Source organism: Narcine bancroftii, chromosome 6, assembly GCF_036971445.1.
Source record: "Narcine bancroftii isolate sNarBan1 chromosome 6, sNarBan1.hap1, whole genome shotgun sequence".
Classification (NCBI taxonomy): Eukaryota; Metazoa; Chordata; class Chondrichthyes; order Torpediniformes; family Narcinidae; genus Narcine; species Narcine bancroftii.
The window spans coordinates 44,408,061-44,428,516 of record NC_091474.1 but is presented as its reverse complement, the minus strand read 5'-3'; the positions used below and the strand labels follow the sequence as shown (position 1 = coordinate 44,428,516).

The window sequence follows — 20,456 nt, the reverse complement described above, 5'->3', positions numbered from 1 at the left end:
CCTCTAGCAGCTCGTTCCACATACTCACCACCTTCTGTGTGAAAAACTTGTCCTTCAAGTCCCTCTCAACTTAAATCTATGCCTTCCAGTTTTAGACTCTCCTATCCTGGAAATATTCACCATATTTCTGTCCATTGTAATTTCATTAACCTCTATAAGTCCAAAGTCCAACCCACCAATTTTCCCCTGCAACCGCTGCAATCGTGTCTGCCTGTCCCGCATCGGACTTGTCAGCCACAAACGAGCCTGCAGCTGACGTGGACTTTTTACCCCCTCCATAAATCTTCGTCCGCGAAGCCAAGCCAAAGAAGATAAGTCCAAAGTGTAACATTAACTTCATGTTTCTCTCTCCTCAGATACTGTGTATATAGTAGATAGAATATTCATGCACAGAGCAGGCCCTTCCACCCACAGTGTTGTGCTGACCTATCTAACCTTTCCCTTCCTCACACCCATATAACCCTCTATTTTTCCTACATGCATATGCCTATCTTTTTTGAATGTCTCTCTTGTACCAGCCTTCAGCACCAGCCCACCCACCACCCTCCCCACCTCCCCTGCCAATGTATTCCAGGCACCCACCACTCTCAGTGTAAAAAAAACAACTCTGACACCTCCCCTCACCTTAAACAGATGTCATTAGGTATTTCCTATTGTCCTCCCTGGAAAAAGATGCTGACTGTCCATCTTACCTAGGCCCAGATTCTCTTTTATGTCAAACCTTCCAGCAAACACTAATTTATTTCCACTCTCCAGGATTTGTGTTTTACTCCTCCACCATTCATCTCATCCATCGCTCTCTCTTTGTACACCTCTCCCAGACAGATCCATTATAATTAACAAGCCGTCACACCATTCCACAGTCAGCAGTCTTTCTTGAATGCCCAGCCCATCCATTCCCCCCCCACCCCCCCCCACCACAACCCACCTCTCGACAACTTTAGACCGATGTCCTGGCTGTGACAAAGATTTATTGACCTATTGACATCAGGCGTGGCCTGATCTGCTGAGTATTCGAGGCATTGTCTGCATTTTTGTTTTTCGGATATTATGCAAGTGATGAATGAAGGTTGCAACGTCCATAGTGCCCTAGACAGCTAAGGCACAAAACCCCCTTCGTGGTTTTGGAAGGATCATACTTCATGGCACAGAGGAGACAAAAAGGCAAGACGCCCAAACATTTATATTCTTTTATCAATATTAGAAAGCAAGCAGAAATTGCAATGACATTTCTTTTCAGTAAGCTCAGAAGGATTCATTCCCTGATTAAGCATTCATGTCAGACTTTCCTCCAGTCTAGTCTTCTCTGTAGCTTTTTAATAAATTATTCTTCCATTTAGCCTGTCAGTCCACTGCAGTTAATTAGGTGCATTCAATTAAGTTGGCTCTTTGCTGCAGGGGAGAGCTTGATAAATATGGTGGCATATGTTTGACATGGAAAGGTAAATATTACACCTGTTGTCAGTCCGTGTTCAGATCTCAGTGTGATTGAGTGGCTAAATCTACAACTGGGGCTGACACTCCCATGATTGATACATATTCAAGGCAACATTGTCCTCAATACATTTATCTCAATCTGGTACATTGTGGGAAATTCTGGTGCTGATAATAATAAAATACCTTTCATCTAATAGTTCAGGAGCTAAACTTGACATCGTGACATGCCGCACAAATGCAGGAAAGAAATGAGTGGGTCTTGAACATCAACCATTAGAACTCAGAGAAAGAAGTGTTTCTCTCAGCCCAGCTTCAACAAAAAGCCGCAATTATGTCAGCCCGAGAATGGGTATTAACTAATCTGGAACAACATGTTCAAGTTAATTGTCACATGTGCCAAGATGCAGAGTGTCAGTCCTGTTAGGCATCCTATGCCACAAGCATAGGATAGTAGAGAAACAGAGAGAGGGGACAAAGCAAAAGCAGCATAAATTTACTGGCATGAGGTTCATTCATGAGTCTGATAACAGCGGGAAAGAAACTGTACTTGAATCTGCTGTTACATGATCTCGCCATTGTCAATTCTCATCCTGATGAAAGATCAATGAACAGAGTATGGCTAGGATGGGATGAGTCTTTCATTGTTCCCTGCTTCGCCAATGCAGTGGGCAGTGCAGATTTCTACATAGTAGGAGATTTAAGGGTTATCCCAGTGGTTCTCCCCCTTTTTCTTTCCACTCACATCCCATTTTAAGTATTCCCTATGCCATCAGTGCTCTGTGATTAGTAAGGGATTGCTTAGGTCACTGTTTTAATCGTCCCTAATTGACTCGTTATGTGCACAGTTTCATAACTCCAAAGAAAATAGGCCAATGACAATTTTTCTCAAACAAAGAATTTCAGTAACAAATGGGTCTCGAGCAGTGATTTTCAAACTTCCCTTCCCACTCACATCCCACCTTAACCAATCCCTTACTAATCACAGAGCACCAATGGCATAGGGATTGGTTAAGGTAGCATGCGAGTTTAGGGGGGCAGTTTGAAAATCACTGACATACAGGATCAGAAGATTAGTTTGTCAAATGGGTGTATTTAAGGCAGCCTAGCCTAGTGGACCAGAAGGCCCTGTTACTGTGCTGTATCTCTAAAATTATTATTTTTTTTAAATGAATAATAAACCAGTTGGTTGCCAAACCTCACTCCTGCTAAAACACGATTTCTTTAGGAAGCCATCAGGTGTGAGCCATAATTAAGTGGACGGGTGGACCCCACATGTGTGAATAAACATGCAAAACCCCTCTGACATCATTTTGGAAAAAGTTCAATACCAGAGGGCATCTGTTAGTGAGTGTAAGAAAGTTTAGGGAGGTGTCAGGGGTATTTTAGTGGGTAACGGGAATACATTGCCATGGGTGGTGGTGGTGGAGGCTGCTACAGTAGGGATGCTCATACGAAAGTCTGCAGATTCCGTGGTTGAAGTGAAAACACGAAGCTGGAGAAACTCAGCCGGTCAAGCAGGGTCCTTTATATAAGTGGCATTTCATACACCAAAGGTAAAAATACACAACTGACATTTCATATAGCAAAGTGGGATTATATATTTTTACCTTTGCTATATAAAGGACCCTGCTTGACTTGCTGAGTTTCTCCAGCATTGTGTTTTTACAGGGGACATTCAAAAGACTGGGCACATGGACGCAAGAAAAATGGAGGGTTATGGATGCAAGTTAGGGAAGGATTAGATTATTGTGGAGTAGTTTTACATAGATCAGCACAACGTCGTGGGCCAAAGGGCTGTATCGTACTGTGATGTCCTATGTTCTAAGGTGATGGTGAACAAGAAATTCTGCAGATCCTGGGGTCATGTGCAATACACCAGAGTGTTGGAGAAATTCAGTGGGTCCTGCAGCATTTGTCAGAATTAAGGGAGTGTCATAATTTCAGGCCTGAGCCCATTCTTTTCACGCCCCTCTGGCTTCATTCATCCAGCTCCCCACCCTTTTCCCTTCCTTCTCTTATCAGAGACCTACCCTTCTTCATTCTCTACCCTCTTACCCTATCACATCTCAGCTTTTTACTTTTACCCTCCCACAACCAGTTGGCCTGTATTCCTCCCCCTTCCTCACATTTTTATTCAGCTGTCTACCTGTTTTTCCACATGCTCAGTCCTGGAACAGAAAATGCCGTTTACTTCCTATGGATGCTGCATGGCGTACTGAGTTTCTCCAGCACTTTGATGTACTGCCCATCGTGACAGTATCATCCCTACCTGGATCATGGAGTATTTCCAGGACTTCTTCCCCTTCATTCTTCTGGCAGTCCATTTCCCATGCGTATCAGTTGTTCAGCAATATCTCATCCAAAGTGAGTAGTGAGTGTGACCAAGTTATCTGGTCAAGTTCAAATTCAAATTTATTTGTTATCCCATGGCACAAGTACAACCTGACAAAACAGCGTTCTCCAGTCCTCGATGCAAAACATGCAAACATATATAAACATATATAAACATATATAGGACATATCAATAAATAGTAGACTCCCGGATGGTCAGTGTGAACATTTCCTTTGGTCATTCAGCATTCTCACTGCCCATGGGAAGAAGCTGCTTCTCAGCCTACTCTGATACTCCTGTATCTCTTTTCCAACGGGATCAGCTAAAAGGTGCTGTGTGCAGGGTGGAAGGGGTCCTCAGTGATTTTGTGCTCCCTCTTCGGAGAATGATCCCAGTAGATCAAGTCAATGGGGGGAAAGAGACACTCCAGTGATCCTCTCTGCCATTCTCATGGATTGGCCTCTACATAAACCGTACCGCACTGTGATGTGGAGAGCTCTTCTAGAAGGTTGACGTGATGGTGGCCGGTAGCCTTGCCCGCTCACTCTTCTCAGGAAGTGCAGTCTCTGTTGCGCCTTCCTGACAAGTGAAGGGATGTTGTTTGTCGAGGATAGGTCACTAGTTAAGTGAACTCCAAGGAACCTGGTGCTCTGCACTCTCTCCATGTATAGTGGAGGATGGCCATTCCTGGTCCTCCTGAAGTTCACAATCATCTCCTTTGTCTTGTCCACATTGAGGCTCAGGTTGTTACTCTCTCACCATTTCACAAGATTTTCCACCTCTTCTCTGTAGGGCAACTCATCGTTGTTGCTGATGAGGCCGATGACTGTTGTGTCATCTGCAAACTTGATGACTCTGTTCGGACTGGATCTGTGTTGCAGTTGTGGGTCAGTAGTGTGAACAGGAACTGACGGAGCACACAGCCCTGAAGTGAGGCAGGGCTCAGCATGATGGTGCTTGACATTCTGCTACTAACCCGGACAGAGTGCGGACTTTCTGTTAGGAAATCCGGAATCCAGTTTCAGAAAGGTGTGTTGAGTCCCAGTGAAGACAGCTTCTCCACCAGCCCCTTGGAAATTATCATATTAAACGCCAAGCTGAATTTGATGAACAACCACCTGGCATATGAGGCGTCAGTATCCAGGTGGGTCAGGACAGAGTGGAGGGACAATGCTATAGTATCATTAGTGGAACAGTTTCATTTGTAGGTGAACTGAAATGAATCCAGAGTCTCTGGGAGGTGGGCCTTGATCCAATCCATCACCAGCCCATTCGAAGCATTTCATAATGGTGGAGGTCAGTGCCACAGAGTGGTAGTCAGTGAGACCTATTTCTGATAAGCTCTTTGAAACAAGGATAAAGGTGGTTGTCTTGAAACTTGTGGGAATGATGGACTGCTTCAGTGATGCAGTGAAGATGTCTGTAAGGAACTCAAACAGGTGGTCTATGTAATCTTTCTGTATGTAATCCTTCTGTACCGAACCAGGTACGTTGTCTGGTCTCACTGCTTTGTGAGGGTTCACCTTGGAAAGGGTCATAGTTACTGCCAGTGGTGCAACAGAGGGCATTAGGATTGAGTATTGGGCCAGAATCAGAGGGTCAAAGTGTTGGAGACTGACAATCCCATGGAGACCACTGAGCACAAGGATGAAATGGGTCAAATGAAGTCTTTAGGATTTTAAAAAAGAATCAAACTGTTTTCCACTGAACCATTCAAAAATATTGGCATCCTATGATTGTTTAACAGTTGATTAAACTGCAATTATTTTCATCATTAATTGTGTTTCAATCCATCTTGTGTGCTGTAAGGCTCAATAATTGGTGGTTAAATTACTTGTTGCAAATGGACATATATCACACAATATGACCTAATCCCAGGGATAGTTGAAGCTGAGCACCACTGAACCAAAAACCAGGGCCTCCAACTTAGAGTAAGATAATGGTGTGAAGGTAAGGTTCTCCAAGGCAAAATAAACCAAGAGTTAGGTCAGTCAATCAACAGTAGCTTCTATTCATCTGCTGGTCCGTAACACTCAATTGGGTGGATTTTGAGAGAAAACTTGCATATCATATCAATAGGAAATATGAATGAATTGGAAGATAGTGTTGTGGGACCTCCAGAGAATAAAGTGGTGAATTAATAACAGGAAACAAAGAAATGGCAAGTATGCTAATTCAATGTAAATTATTAATTAAATCTGTACATTGTACAATAAATGTTGTGACACATGTATAACAATAAACCTGTATAAATTTCATTCATTCAGTCATTATCAGTGAAAACCCACAAGGGAAATGCTCAGAGGCCATCCTTAGAGTCATTGTAGACCCGTTCACAGAAGACCTTCAACTCAGCATCCATGAGACGAGGATCTTTTCCCAAACTGCCACCAATGCACTGAGATTAAGCTTCACAGAATGTTTCCTGCTTCTTGGAGGCCACCCCTCAGCGAAGGCATATTTGGATGAGGAAATGTAGCACAGCAGTAAAGAAAGCGAATGCTATGTTGGCATTCATTTCAAGAGGAATCATGTACAAGAGTAAGAAGGTGTTGATGAGGCTCTATGGGGCACTGGTGAGACTTCATTTGGAGTCCTGTGTGCAGTTTTGGACCCCTTATCTTAGAAGAGATGCAATGATGTTGGAGAGAGTAGAGAGAAGATTTACCAGGAATGCAAAGGCTAACATATGAGGAATGTTTAGCAGCTCTTGGACTGTATTCATTGGAGTGTAGAAGAAAGAGAGGGATCTCATAGAAACATTTTGAATGCTGAAAGGATTGGTCAGATGTGAATAAGATGTTTCCCTTGGTGGGTGAGTCCAGGACAAGAGGGCACAGTCTTAGAATTAGAAGGTACCCATTTAAAACAGAGATGAGGAGAAATTTCTTTATCCAAAAGGTCGTGGATTTGTGGAATGTGTTGCCACATACAGTTTAAGGAGGAGATTGCTAGGTATCTAATCAGTCAGGGTATCAAGGGATATGGGGAAAAGGCCGGAATTTGGGAATGGTTTAGCCCAGGGCGGAGCAGACTCAATGGGCCGAATGGCCTACAACTGTTCTTTTACCTTGTGATCTTGGGCCAGCAGTTGAGGGAAAAAGAATAGGTTTGAAGATCAGGATCTTAGATTCTGTGCAAGATGTTTGGTTACACTGGGCAACAGTAACCCCTGGCCTCCTATGTCCTTCTGAAGGTTGGGCATAAACAAGAAAGTCTGCAGATGCTGGGGTTGAGTGCAGTGCACAAATGAGCTGGAGAAACTGGGCAGGTTACACGGGAAGTAAAAGGTAACCAACATTCACCCGGGTTACCTGGCCTGGGTCCTTTGTCAAAACATCGGTAAACCTTTACTTTCTATGGATGCTGTATGACCTGCTGAGTTGCTCCTGCATGTTTGGGAATTGAAGCTTGGACTGCATGCAACATATACTGTAATGACTCCAGAGCAACATTACAAAGGTTGTCTCTGTAAAACTTGCCAAATTCACAGGAGGGATTATCAGTGTTCTCGCCCCTGGGTAATAGGCTTAAAATTAATTACACTTATTTATCTCATACAGCCTGTCCGTTGGGCAGGCCACAACGTTGAAACTCCCAGCAATGGATTCCCAATGCAGGCACTCTATTCCTAGCTATGGTACAATGCCACAGGAAGAGATGAATGGGCAAACAAAGGAAAAGTTTCAAGGAGTTTAGCAGAACAGAAACAGGCCCTTTGGGCAGTTCTGACCAAGCTTCTCCCATTTGGCTCATATCGCTCCAAACCTTTCCGATCCACACCACTACCACTTATTCAGGTAGCTGTTTGTAATGCACCCACCACTCTCTATGTGAAGAAATTGGTCTCTTTTAAATCTTTCCCCTCTCACCTTAAACCAGTGGTTCTCAACCTTTTTCTTTCCACTCACATCCCACTTTAAGTATTCCCTATGCCATAGGTGCTCTGTGATTAGGAAGGGATTGCTTAAGGTAAGATGTGAGTGGAAAGAAAAAGTTTGAAAACCACTTTTAATCATCCCTAATTGAGTCATGATGTGCAGTTTCTGAACTCCAAAGGAAATGGGCCAATGACAATTTTTCTCAAGCAAAATATTTCAGTAACAATTGGGTCTAGAGCAGTGATTCTCAGCCTACCCTCTCACTCACATCCCACCTCAAATAATCCCTTCCTAATCACAGAGCACCGATGGCATAGGGATTATTTAAAGTGGTATGTGGGTGGGAAGAAAAAGGTTGAGAACCACTGCCTTAAAACTATCGCTTCTAGTTTTAGACTTCCCTTCCCTGGAAGAAAGACTGTGACAATTTGCCTTATCCATACACCGAATTATTTGATCAACTTCAATAAAGTCCTCCCTCAGCCTTCTTTGCTCCAAGGAGAAATGTCCCAGCCTATCCAACCTCTCCTTAGAATTCAAAATTTCCAGTTCCGATAATATTCTTGTGACTCTTTTCTGCACCCTTTTCAAGTTAATGGCATCTTTCCTTGAGATGGGTAACCAGATGTGCGCGCAATACTCCATGTGGTCTCACAAACGTCTGGTACAGTTGTAACATGATGTCCCTGTTCCTGTGCTCAGTGCCCTGGTTGATGAAGGCAAGTATGCCAAACCCCTTCTTCACTACCCTGCCTACCTGTGTCATCATTTGCAAAGAACCATGTACCTTATATCTCTAGATCACTCTGTGCTACAACACTCTCATTGAGTTTTGAGGGGCATGGATAAAGACAGAGTTAATGTTTGACTTTTTCTTCAGAAACATCATCTGGAACAACCAAAGGTTCCTTTTATCATCATGTAATAATATAAAAAATGTAATATACATGATATATTTAAACTTTTGTCTGCTGTAAAGGCAAACAAAGAATCACCATGAACATTGTCTGGCGTCCCTAATAATAAGAGAAGGAGAAGCAAAAGAAAGGTCCTTCAGAAACATTGAGTGTCTGTGGGTTCACTTCCACAGCCACTGCACACCTCACAGGCTCCTGTTCAATCCATGGCAGCCTGAGTTCCAGATCCCAAACCTCCAAATGTGCTCAGTCAGCTTTCAGCACCGGATGCCCTCTGAGAGCCCTTTTTGCCCTCTGCAACCTCTCTTTTCAGTTCTGAGACCTGGTTCCCACAAGCTAGTCTGCAGACTGACTTGAGTTCTTCCACCACAAGTTGCCAGAAGCCCACAGCCTGTGCAGAAAGGGCAGCCTGAATGGCGGAGCGGTTAGCGCAATGCCTTTACAATGCCAGTGATTGGGATCAGACTGGGGTTTGAATCCTGCGCTGTCTGTAAGAAATTTGTATGGTATCTCTGTGTCTGTGTGGGTTTTCTCTTCTCTGGGGGCTCTGGTTTCCTCCCACTGCTCAAATAGAATTTACGGGGTTTGTGGGGGGGGGGGGCATGGTGTAGGCTAATGGGTTGTAAATTGGGTGAAATGGCTGTTACCATGCTGTTTGTCTAAATTAAAATTAAATCCTTCGCCACTGAGCCCCTTGCTGGTCCGTGGCCAGTCACCTTCCCTGTAGGGTCATGTCCCAGGCTTTCCTCCTTAATGGTGTGGGGGGAGTATCTCCCCATTTATGCGGGGACCCTATCATTCACAGTGTGGCACATCCATGTTAATTTCCCCCCCCCCTAATGATCCTTCCTGTAAGATAGGGACCAGAAGTGTACCTGATACTCCAGTTGTACCTCAGAAGGGATTTTATGCAGCTTATGCACAATTTCACATCTCCGATATTCTGTTTCATTTAACAAAGTTTCTCATATACCTTCTTAAACATCTACCTGACCCACTCTTACTTCCCTGAACTTCACCAGCTGCCGGAACCCTCTCTCTGAGTTCCCTGCTTTTCCCTACATAGCTGTGTCCTCCTACTTATCATGCCCATCTGCCTGGTTTCCCCATCATATATAATTGTTCTTTGTGCCTGGCACATCCACTGAAACCTCCCTGCGTTCTCCGTTTTTCTTGCTCACGGTCTACCAGACCGCCAATTTGGTCATCTACCACCTTCGTCATCATGGCTCCTATACTTAAGTGTAAATTATTTCATTTGAAATGACTCAACAACAAGAAAAAAAACAGGGTGGAAGCCTTCTCTTCCTCAGAGCAAGCATCGTCCTATTTCTAAAACACCATGGCCTGTTACTTGATTTTTACTTTAATTTACAAATACAGCACAGTAACAGGCTCTTCCAGCCTCATGAGCCCACTCCACCCAGATACATCCGTTAACCTACTAACCCCGTACGTCTTTGGAACATGGGAGGGAACTGGAGCGTCCGGAGGAAGCCCTCACAGTCATGGAGAGAATGGACAAACTCCGCACAGACAGTGAGGGACACTGACTGCTACACTAACCGTGCAGCACGTGCTCTTTGACTCCTAGTCCCAAGCCAATGGAATTTGTCACTGTGCCTTGGAGTTTTATCTTTCGGACTTATCTGCCATGTGGGAGCTTGTCAAAACCATGTTAACTACTTCAAACAATGAGCACAAACCCCATCAGGAGAAAGCTCAAATCTTAACAACATGGTAATTGAGATTGCATGGAAACACAGCATAATGTATGGTGAGTAAGATAATAAAAAGCACCTTAGCACCATCAATGAGACACATTTCATGTACTATAGAACATCTATTACCATCTTGTCTGGAATAATATTCCCATTTGACAGCATATAATGTGTCACAGACCCTGTGGCTGACAAGAGATGTTTATGCTCAGGAAATTCAATGTGATTTAATAACTAACCCAACAGTAATATAAACCTGTTACGTTCTTTAGCAAGAACCATCTTTTATCTTTTTTCGTTTCTGAACACTTCTTGTGGTGATAATTATGGTGAAGTTTTAATAAAATGGCGGCACAGGCGGAGCCGCTGTCACAGCAGTGCTGGTCAACAGCAACGTTGCTGCTAGTGCAGTCCTGAGAAAGAGGGGAGCAGAGACATTGCGCTGCTCCACAGGGTCCTACTGCCTGAGCTACATGGTGATTGCTCTGTACAGGCTTTAAACAGCCTGTGATAAGAGTGGATGGTGATTTTTTTTCCCTAAATCCTACAACCGCAGGGGTTTGCGCCAAAGATGACAGTGCCTGTGCTGGGCAGTGTACCGTGAGGAGCTGCATAAATGGGGAGATACCCCCCTCCCCACACCATTAAGGAGGAAAGCCTGGGACATGACCCTACAGGGAAGGTTACTGGCCACGGACCAGGAAGGGGCTCAGTAGCGAAGGATTAATTTTAATTTAGATACACAGCATGGTAACAAGCCATTTCACCCAATTTATAACCCATTAACCTACACCATGCCCCCCCCCCCCCCACAACCCCTGTACATTCTATTTGAGCAGTGGAAGGAAACCAGAGCCCCCAGAGAAAACCCATGCAGACACAGAGATACGATACAAACTCCTTACAGACAGCGCACGATTCAAACCCCAGTCTGATCCCGATCACTGGCACTGTAAAGGCATTGCGCTAACCGCTCTGCCATTCGGGCTGCCCTTTCTGCACAGGCTGTGGGCTTTTGGCAACTTGTGGTGGAAGAACTCACACCAGTCTGCAGACTAGTTCATGGGAACCAGGTCTCGGAACTGAAAAGAGAGGTTGCAGAGGGCAAAAAGGGCTCCCAGAGGGCATCCAGTGCTGAAAGCTGACTGAGCATATTTGGAGGTTTGGGATCTGGAACTCAGGCTGCCATGGATTGAACAAGAGCCTGTGAGGTGTGCAGTGGCTGTGGAAGTGAACCCACAGACACTCAGTGTTCTGAAGGACCTTTCTTTTGCTTCTCCTTCTCTTATTATTAGGGACACCAGACAATGTTCATGGTGATTCTTTGTTTGCCTTTACAGCAGACAAAAGTTTAAATATATCATGTATATTACATTTTTTATATTATTACATGACTATAAAAGGAACCTTTGGTTGTTCCAGATGATGTTTCTGAAGAAAAAGTCAAATATTAACTCTGTCTTTATCCATGCCCCTCAAAACTCAATAAACCTCCAGATCACACCTGTGCTGCAGGGAATACATACCTAGCCTGCTAAACCTCTCTCTATACTCAAGCCCTCTAGTCTAGGTAACATCCTGGTGAATCTCTTCTGCACTCTTTCCAAGTTGATGACATCCTTTCCACAGATGGGGCAAATGCAGGCAAATGAGAAGAGCCCAGCATGGATGATTTGGGCTGAAGGGCCTTCTCTGCGCGACATGGCTCTGCAACTCTGAATGGGCTGAGCAGCAGACTGGTGACTAGGAGTGGTGAGCAGGTGAGGAAATGTCAATTCGAACTTCAGGGCAAAAAGAGCAACGGCATTAAAGTGGCAGAAAACAGTGTGCAATTCTGGGTCGTTGTGTTCACAATATATGGCTTGTAGTTTGGAGCAGATTGTAATTCCCGGCTTCCGGATGGCGTATTAAATGCCGTATTACCTTGCCGGTGCACAGCGTGCACAAGTTGCTGCAAAGACTGAGAATTCCAGGCACATCCTCAATCCAAACCATTTTGAAAATGGTGCAATTTATCTTGTTAACTGCAATCCTGCTGAGTATTAATTCGATTAAGTAAATACACATTTGCCTGATTTACTGTGTTACTGTATTTTTGCTTCCCATGCAAATTGTTTTATCTGCCCTATACAAATGTATCACAACAATTAATTTACCCTGTGTGATTTTTATTCATGCAATAATTGAGTGATATTCTTTGCTATTATATTTCTCCTCCTAAATGACAACATCGAATGATCCACAAGGATGGACCTAGAAGAAATGTTAACTTATTAAATGTTGTTTAATTTTAATAATTACAACACAGTAAAAGGCCTGACTTAGTTTCGCCTTATGCAGGGTAATTCAAAGGTTTGAAGACCAGCTGGTCAACAGAAGCCCCATCTCTCCTTTCAAGAACCCAGTGTTCTCCCTACTTGAACCACATAGGGGCGCAATTGTAGCGTGGACCTCCATGTCTTGCCACCCTGCTCTACCCTCCTAATTCACCCCTCCATTGGGTTGTGTTCAAGGATGGGGGTGGGGGGAAGGGAATATAAAGAAACACAATGAGAAGATTGTACGGAATGAACAAATACAAAATGTAAATAATGTTGATAATGATATTGACAATTGTTGGAGTTTGAGTGGAAAATTATAAATAAATTATTCAAGAAAAAAAGAAGCTAGTGTTCTTCTGAGAATGAAGAATACAGGAGTATCAGAGCCAGCACCACCAGGCTGACAAACAACTGGGCCCCACAGGCAGTGAGAATGCCAAGCTCAAGGTGCTGCCCAAGTTCAACTGCAACTTATTTTTATTTCTCATTCAGCCTCTCCACTCAGAATTTGACCCTTCCTTCCACTGAGGCCAGAGAGGAGACAGACAGTGGTTTCCTCCCTTGTGGGGTTGTCGGAACTCATGCATTTGACCCGCTGCCAAGGGATTCCAAACATTCTAACGCAGTGAAAAAGTGACCACACTTTAAAAGGTCTGGATGTAAAATATTCCACAAACCTTTGAGATGTAAAAGGTACTGAATGAACTAAGTTGTTTTTAATCTGCAAAGAAATATTTATAGAAATGTTAATAGAGGATAATGTTAATAGAGCATAACTCAACAGTTTTATTTTGGGGGGGTGGGGGGGGGAAGAGGTATTTATTCAACTTTACTTCCCAAAATAAATAAATCCCGGCGAATGCAGAAAGGTTTGCATTTTGGTCCCATAATTTTTTTCATTATAATGAGGTGAAAGCCTCTAAAGAAATTCTAAGCTAATAAAATTCCTCTTTCAAACATTAAACACTCTGACAGGCTCATCGCTAGAGGCAACTTCCTGCAAAAGAAAATATTATTTCATTAGCATATTCATTTTTTTTATATAATAGGTTTCTGAAAAGTGCCACTGTCACTTTGCTACATATTTTTAATCTGTCCTATTGCAAAAAGGATGGGATAATTTGTTTAGACTGCCAACATCCTTTGGCAGAGTTGTGGTGTGGCTTCGAATTACAATGGATTTGATGTTCTCCCTTCCATTTATTTATTCATCCAGGGGACATGGGCTTCACAGGCTGAGCCAGCATTAATTGCCCGTGAGAAGGTGGTGGGGACCTGCCCGACAAGGTAACCTGTACCGTGGTACAGTAGATGGTGTGTGAAGAAGAAAAAAATGATCATGACAGGCCCTAGCCTCTCTGTCTCCATACCTGTCCTCATCATCACTCTCCCACCCCCCCACCAATTCCAACCCTGTCACAATAGACAATAGACAATAGGAGCTGGAGTAGGCCCTTCGGCCCATCGAGCCAGCACCGCCATTTTACAGATCATGGCTGATCACTACCATCAGTACCCCTTTCCAGCCTTATCCCCATAACCCTTAACTCCTTTGCCCACTAGAGTCTTATCTAACTCTCTTTTGAACATAATCAGCGAATCTGCCTCGACCACCCTCTGTGGCAGAGCATTCCACAGATTCACACTTCTCTGGGGAAAAAAGTGTTTTCTCATCTCCGTCCTAAAGGGCCTACCCTGTATTCTTAAACTATGCCCTCTAGTCCTCGTCTCCCCCATCATTGGGAACAAGTAATCCGACTTCACCTTGTCTATCCCCCTGATGATTTTGTATACCTCAATCATGTCCCCCCTCATCCTTCTAAACTCCATTGGATACAAGTCCAGTTTTTCTATAGTCACTCCATTTTTTTTCTCTATTAAAGCATATCATTAATTTTAATGCCTCCATTCAGTATTTACTCCCCTTCTGCCTCTCCACATCCTTAGCATTCTTTACTCCTGTTCCTCCTTCTCTAGGATCTCAGTATCCTTCTTAATCGTTCATCTATTACAGACGTGCTGGAAGATAGATACTTCAAGATGAAGGTCCAGGTTGCTGTTGGAATTATGGGTTCAACTGGAGGAAGCACTCGCACAATCCTCTGGTGAGTGGCGAATCCCTCGCTCCTCAATATGGCAGAGAGTCTGTGGCCTTGTGAACATAACTGGTGTGAGGTAAACAAGACTACCTGCAGATGCTGAGGTCTGGGGCAGTACACAGGTATTTTCTACATTTTTTTTTAATTAAATTTTCTTTTAATTTTTAAAATTTAGACATACAGCACGGTAAACATACCATTTCGGCTCATGAGTCCATGCCGCCCAATTTACACCCAATTAACCTACAGTATGTTTTGAACAGTGGGAGAAAACCAGAGTCCCCAGGGGACACAGATACAGGGAAAACATACAAACTCTTTACAGACAGCGTGGGATTCGAATCCTGGCACTGTAAAGGCCTTGCATTAACCATTACACCCACCATGCTGCCCTAACAGAAACTACACATGATCTTAGCCAAGAAGGCCAAGAAGCTATTTGCTCGAGAAACTCAGCAGGTCACCCAAACGAATCGGGATTCCACATGACCTGCTGAGTTTCTCCAGCACCCTTGTGTACTGATGTGAGGATGTGGTGATATAACCACTGGACTGTCTTTGACTGCCTGCGTCTGTCCACACTCCTGCACTGCCTACTGCAGAGGTAACCTGGGAGACTGGCTCCACCACCCCCACGCCGGCCCTTGGGCAGAAGCAGACCACATGGAGCCAGAAAGGATACAGAACTTTGTGTGCAGGTTTTAAGCTAATTAAAGTTTACAGCCTTTCATTATTTGTGCTTGCCTTGTTCGCACTACAGTGCACCAGAGGGTCAACCAGATTGTAAGTTGAAGATGGGTCTTTTTGTTGGATAAGCTCCATCCCTCCCCTCCCTTGCAAACAAAGAGAAGTTATCCAATTAAAACAGAGAGGAAGAAGAACTTCTTTAGTCAGAAGGTCGTGGATCTGTGGAACTCACTGCCGCACAAAGCCGTGGAGGCCAGATCACTGGGAGTATTTAAACAAGAAATGGATAAGTATTGCATTAGTGAGGGTATCAAGGGATATGGGGAAAAGGCTGGTAATTGGAACTAGGGGCGAGCAGAGTTCAGCTTAGAGTCATGGAACAGACTTGATGGGCTGAGTGGCCTGCTTCTGTTCCTTTATCTTGTGATTTTATGACACAGCGAGGCAGGCAGTGCCCATGGAGAGAAATAGACCGTTAACATCTCAGCCTGGGACTGCTTTTCAAGCTGAGGAGTGGAAATTTATCTGGGCTTCATGCTGGAGAGGATAATTACAGCTCAAACATCACTTAAACCAGGATTTGATGACAATAATTGTTCTCATGGTGGCTGAGAGGAGAATAAGCTGCCATGGAAAAAGTTGCTAAACCACAACTGAGCTCACCGTTATTTTGCACAGGCCCCAGTGAGAGATCACACACCATTTTCGTCATGTTCCCAAATAGGAACAAAAGTCAGGGGCTGAAAAAACAGAAGGTCACCAACTCTCACGGAGTTCTTTGCTCATAGTATTGTCAGGTACATAAAGTACACAATATTTGCTTACCTTTTGTCTGTGCGGTGGAACGCGGCACTGCAGGCACGACCTCGCTGGACTGTGCAGGCTGGCCCACCTTCCGTCCCTGTAGTCCTACCTGTAAGATCCCTAATAAAGGCTGAGAGCCCTAGTCTCCTCCCTCCATACCCGCCTTGGATGCAAGCCAGCAGCGGGTAGAGGAATACCAAGGTTTTCTGCTTAATAAAGCCTTTGACTACTTGCCTCGTGTCTGCGAGTGGTCATTGATCGTGCCACAGTCTGCCCGTAAAGACACACACTCAGAGGCAAAGAGAAGGAGAACCGCAAGAGAGTTCCTTCAGTGACTGAGTGTCCGCGGATCCCACCACCTCCCCAGACACCGCCACCTCCTTCCTCCCGTCATCTGTAGCCACACGGCCTCCCATCCAGTCCAGCAGTAAACCCAAGCTCAGCCCCTGATTCCCATCCACCGATTCAATCAGGAAGCAGTCAGTGCCCAAGGACATTCAATAGGACAAGATAAAACTGATACATTGTTGTGGTTTCCCACACTGCCGGGTCCTCTCCAAGGTTTCTCCTTCTCAGCGGGACTGCTGTGCCCTGTGCTGGTACCTCAGAATGAATCCAGCCACCCAATTATTTGATCGAGAATAGTAACCAAACATTTCATTTTTACAAAACAAAGGCACAAATTCCTTCATCTCCTTTTGTTCGATGAAGACTTTTTAAAAAACTTACAGATACACATAGTAACAGGCCCTTCCAGCCCACAAGCCTAAGCCACTCAAATATACCCATGTGATCAATTGACCTACACACCCCGTACATTTTAAACGGTGGGAGGAAACCAGAGCACCCGGAGAAAAGCCACGCAGATATGGGGAGAACGTACAAACTCCTTACTGACAGCGTTGGATTTGAACGTGGGTCACCGACGCTGTAGTAGCGTTGTGCTAAATGCTATGTTAACTGTGCCATCCATGGGATAAACACTCAGTTTAAATGAAGGGTCTACCAATGGTAACGCAGAGTTTAAAAAGTTGAGGTGATTGGTGGAGGCATGATCAGGTGACCCGGGATTCAAGTGGAGGGTCACCATGAAACAGGGGTGCAATGCTAAATTTTTAGATGTTGGAGCTCACCTGAAACACTGACAAGAAGGTGCTGGAGCTGCCCTATGAGGTGCCAGGCTGGCGCTCCGGTGAGCCCTGGTCTCTCAGGGGGCGGCCCTACAATAAAAGTGAGGAACCATGCAGCTGAGTGGTCCTCAAGAGAGATGTTGTCAGAGTGATCCGAGTTCGAGCAACGAGGCTTTGGCTCAACAAGCTTCTGTGAGAACGGGTGTGAGGCGAGGGTGATAGTGTGAGTGAGTATATAGTTTATTACTTATTAGTGTTAACAGATGAGGCAATACGACTGTAGGGTTAGTGCCCAGAGGTCAGGTCCCTGGGAGATTTCAAGCCTCCCTGATCCCCACATCTGCTCCAGGTGCACCGAGGTGCCGCACCTAAGAGGCCACATTCAGGAACTGAAGCTGCAGCTTGATGGTGTATGGCTCACCAGGGAGAGCAAGGAAGAAACAGATTAGAGCCACAGTGTGTTGGGGAGGGTGACCTTAGTAACCAGTTCCCTGGCACTGAGCCTGGCTCTGTAGTGCAGAGGGCGAAGAAGTGATATGAGATTCCATTGCGAGGAGAACAGACAAGAGAATCTGTGAGCGAACAGCCAGAAGTCTTGGTACCAATGGTATAGGTAAGGTAAGTGAGGAACCGTGTGTTTGAACTCTTCAGCGCAGCACCATGTCTCCACGTTATCCTCTCCTAGGTCGCCACCAGCAGTAGCAATACCGTTACAGCACCTCTCAAGCTCTTCCATTTTTTTCCCCCGAAAACACCCCTTCTCCCTTGTCGAGGTGGGTGGGAAGGCTGTCTATAAAATCACAAAGGACACCAATAAGGCAAATAGTCACCATTTTTTTCCCCCAGGGCCAGGGAGTCTAAAACTAGAAGGCACAGGTTTAAGGTGAGGTGGGGGGGGGAAGATTTAAAAGGGGCATGAGAGGCAACGTCTTCACAGAGAGGGTGGTGGGCATGTGGAACAAGCTACCTGAGGAAGTGGTGGAGGCAGGGAAGGTGCAACATTTAAAAGACATTTAGATGGCACATGGATAGGAAAGATTTGGATCAGTGGTTTTTAAACTGTCTCCTCAACTCATGTTCAACCTTAAGTAATCCCTATGCCATCAGTGCTCTGTGATTAGGAAGGGATTGATTCAGGTGGGATGTGGATAGGAAGAACAAGTTTGAAAACCACTGTTTTAATTGTCCCTAATTGACTCGTTATGTGCACGGTTTCAGAACTCCAAAGGAAATGGGCCAATGACAATTTTTCTCAAGCAAAATATTTCAGTAACAATTGGGTCAAGAGCAGTGGTTCTCAACCTTCCCTTCCCACCCACATCCCACCTTAAGCAATCCCTTACTAATCACAGGGCAGCGATGGCAGAGGGATTACTGAAGGTAGAATGTGAGTTTAGGGGGGCAGTTTGAAAACCACTGGTCTAATCCTTCCCCACCTCATACACATAACCCTCTATTTTCCTTTCATCAAAGAGTCTGTTGAGTGAGTGGGAAGGGAGTTGGGGGGTGGGGCAACAGTTTGAAAACCACTGGTTTCGAAGGACATGGGCCAAATGCAAACAAATGGGACTAATTTAGGTAGACATCTTGTTCACATGGAAGAGTTGGGCTGAAGAACTTGTCATCTGGGTCTATGGAAATGCCAGCACAGCGCTCTCCACTCTTTCGTGTTTCAGTGATAGCACCAGGCTTTAGTTTCACCTCCTGCATTTTTCCATTGTCTGGGTTTTCATTCATCTTTTCAGATTTAACCTTCAATTGAAGTATATTTTAGTTTAGTTTTTGTTCATTGCATCAAATGATGTGAATTGAACAATCCAGACACGAACACTTTGTGCATGTCTCTGCTACTGCTGCCTGCTCCTTCTATTATGTCAGTTCTTTACTTCATTGTTCTCAGTTTATAACATCCATCTGCATGTGGCTTTGTAATTCCTTTGGAGACACGAGCCCGTTAAGACCTGGAAGAGAGGAAAAGTAGCCAACAACTGATCCAAGCAGGGCCACCTTTAACTTGCAGGTAAACGGGGTGTCATCGTTCATCGCCAGCGGGGTGGAAATTAAGGGTGGGGGGGTTCTGCAATTTTACAGGGTGCCGCGTGCAGTTCTGGTCTCCCCACATGAGTAAGGGTACACTGGCTTTGGAGATAGTCCAGTGAAGGTTCATCAGGTTGTTTCCAGAGATGAGGGGTTTAGTTTATGAGGAGGGATTGATTCACCTGGCTCTGTACCTGCTGGAATTCAGGAAGTGATCCTACAGAAACATATAAAATTATGTAAGTGGTAGATCAGACAGAGGGGGAGGTGTTTAGAAGGATGAAAGAGAATCTCTTTTTCTAAAAATAAACTTTATTCACCATAAATTATTTACATAAAACAAAACTGTTCAGTCTTTTCACGTCCTTAGTGTCCTATCCATACATTTTAAACTTCAGGTTTACTGTCTGAGTACATACATGACATCACATACAGCCCTAAGATTCTTTTTTCCTGTTGACCACGCAGAATTACCATTTATAGGGAGTGCATAAAAACATTAATCGAGAAAGGATATGTAGAGAAAAGAGAGAAATGTAGACAGAGAAGGAAATGTAAATAAACTGACTGCAGAACAGAAAAAAATATTCAATAATAAATAATGCACAAGGAAAGAGTCCCTGATTGAGGAGTCTGATGGTGGAGGGGGAGCAGCTGTTCCTGAAACTGGTGGTGCGAGTCCTGTGGCATCTCGACCTCTTTCCTGCTGGGTGGTGTGGACCCTTGATAATTGCTGCTGCTCTCCAACGACAGCATTCCCTGAAAAGGTGGGGAGAATTTTGCCTGTGACATACTGGGCTGTGTCCATTACTTTTTGCAAGGCTTTACACTCAGAGATATCAGAATCAGATTTTATTGTCATGAACAGGTCATGAAATCACAGTGCAGACATCCATATTGTAACCATCTTATGACATTACTATAAAAATTAAAAATAGTAGTGCATGAAAAGTCAGGTGTTGTCTTTGGTTCATTGATTATTCAGGAATCTGATGGCAGCTGGGAAGATGCTGTCCTTGTGCCGTTGAGCGTTCGTCTTTAGGATCCTGTACCTTTTTCCCCCAATGGTAGCAGAGTGAAAAGAGCACCC

General features: G+C 44.4%; 1 long non-coding RNA gene across 1 annotated transcript in view; it reads right to left on the bottom strand.

The window, feature by feature from the left end:
• Positions 1-16,648, bottom strand: part of LOC138737502 (uncharacterized) — a 72,760-nt gene extending 56,112 nt beyond the window's left edge. Inside the window, exon 1 of the long non-coding RNA XR_011340980.1 lies at positions 16,221-16,648. This is a non-coding gene — a long non-coding RNA (uncharacterized lncRNA). The remainder of the gene's footprint in view (positions 1-16,220) is intronic.
• Between the last annotated feature and the right edge of the window lie 3,808 nt (positions 16,649-20,456).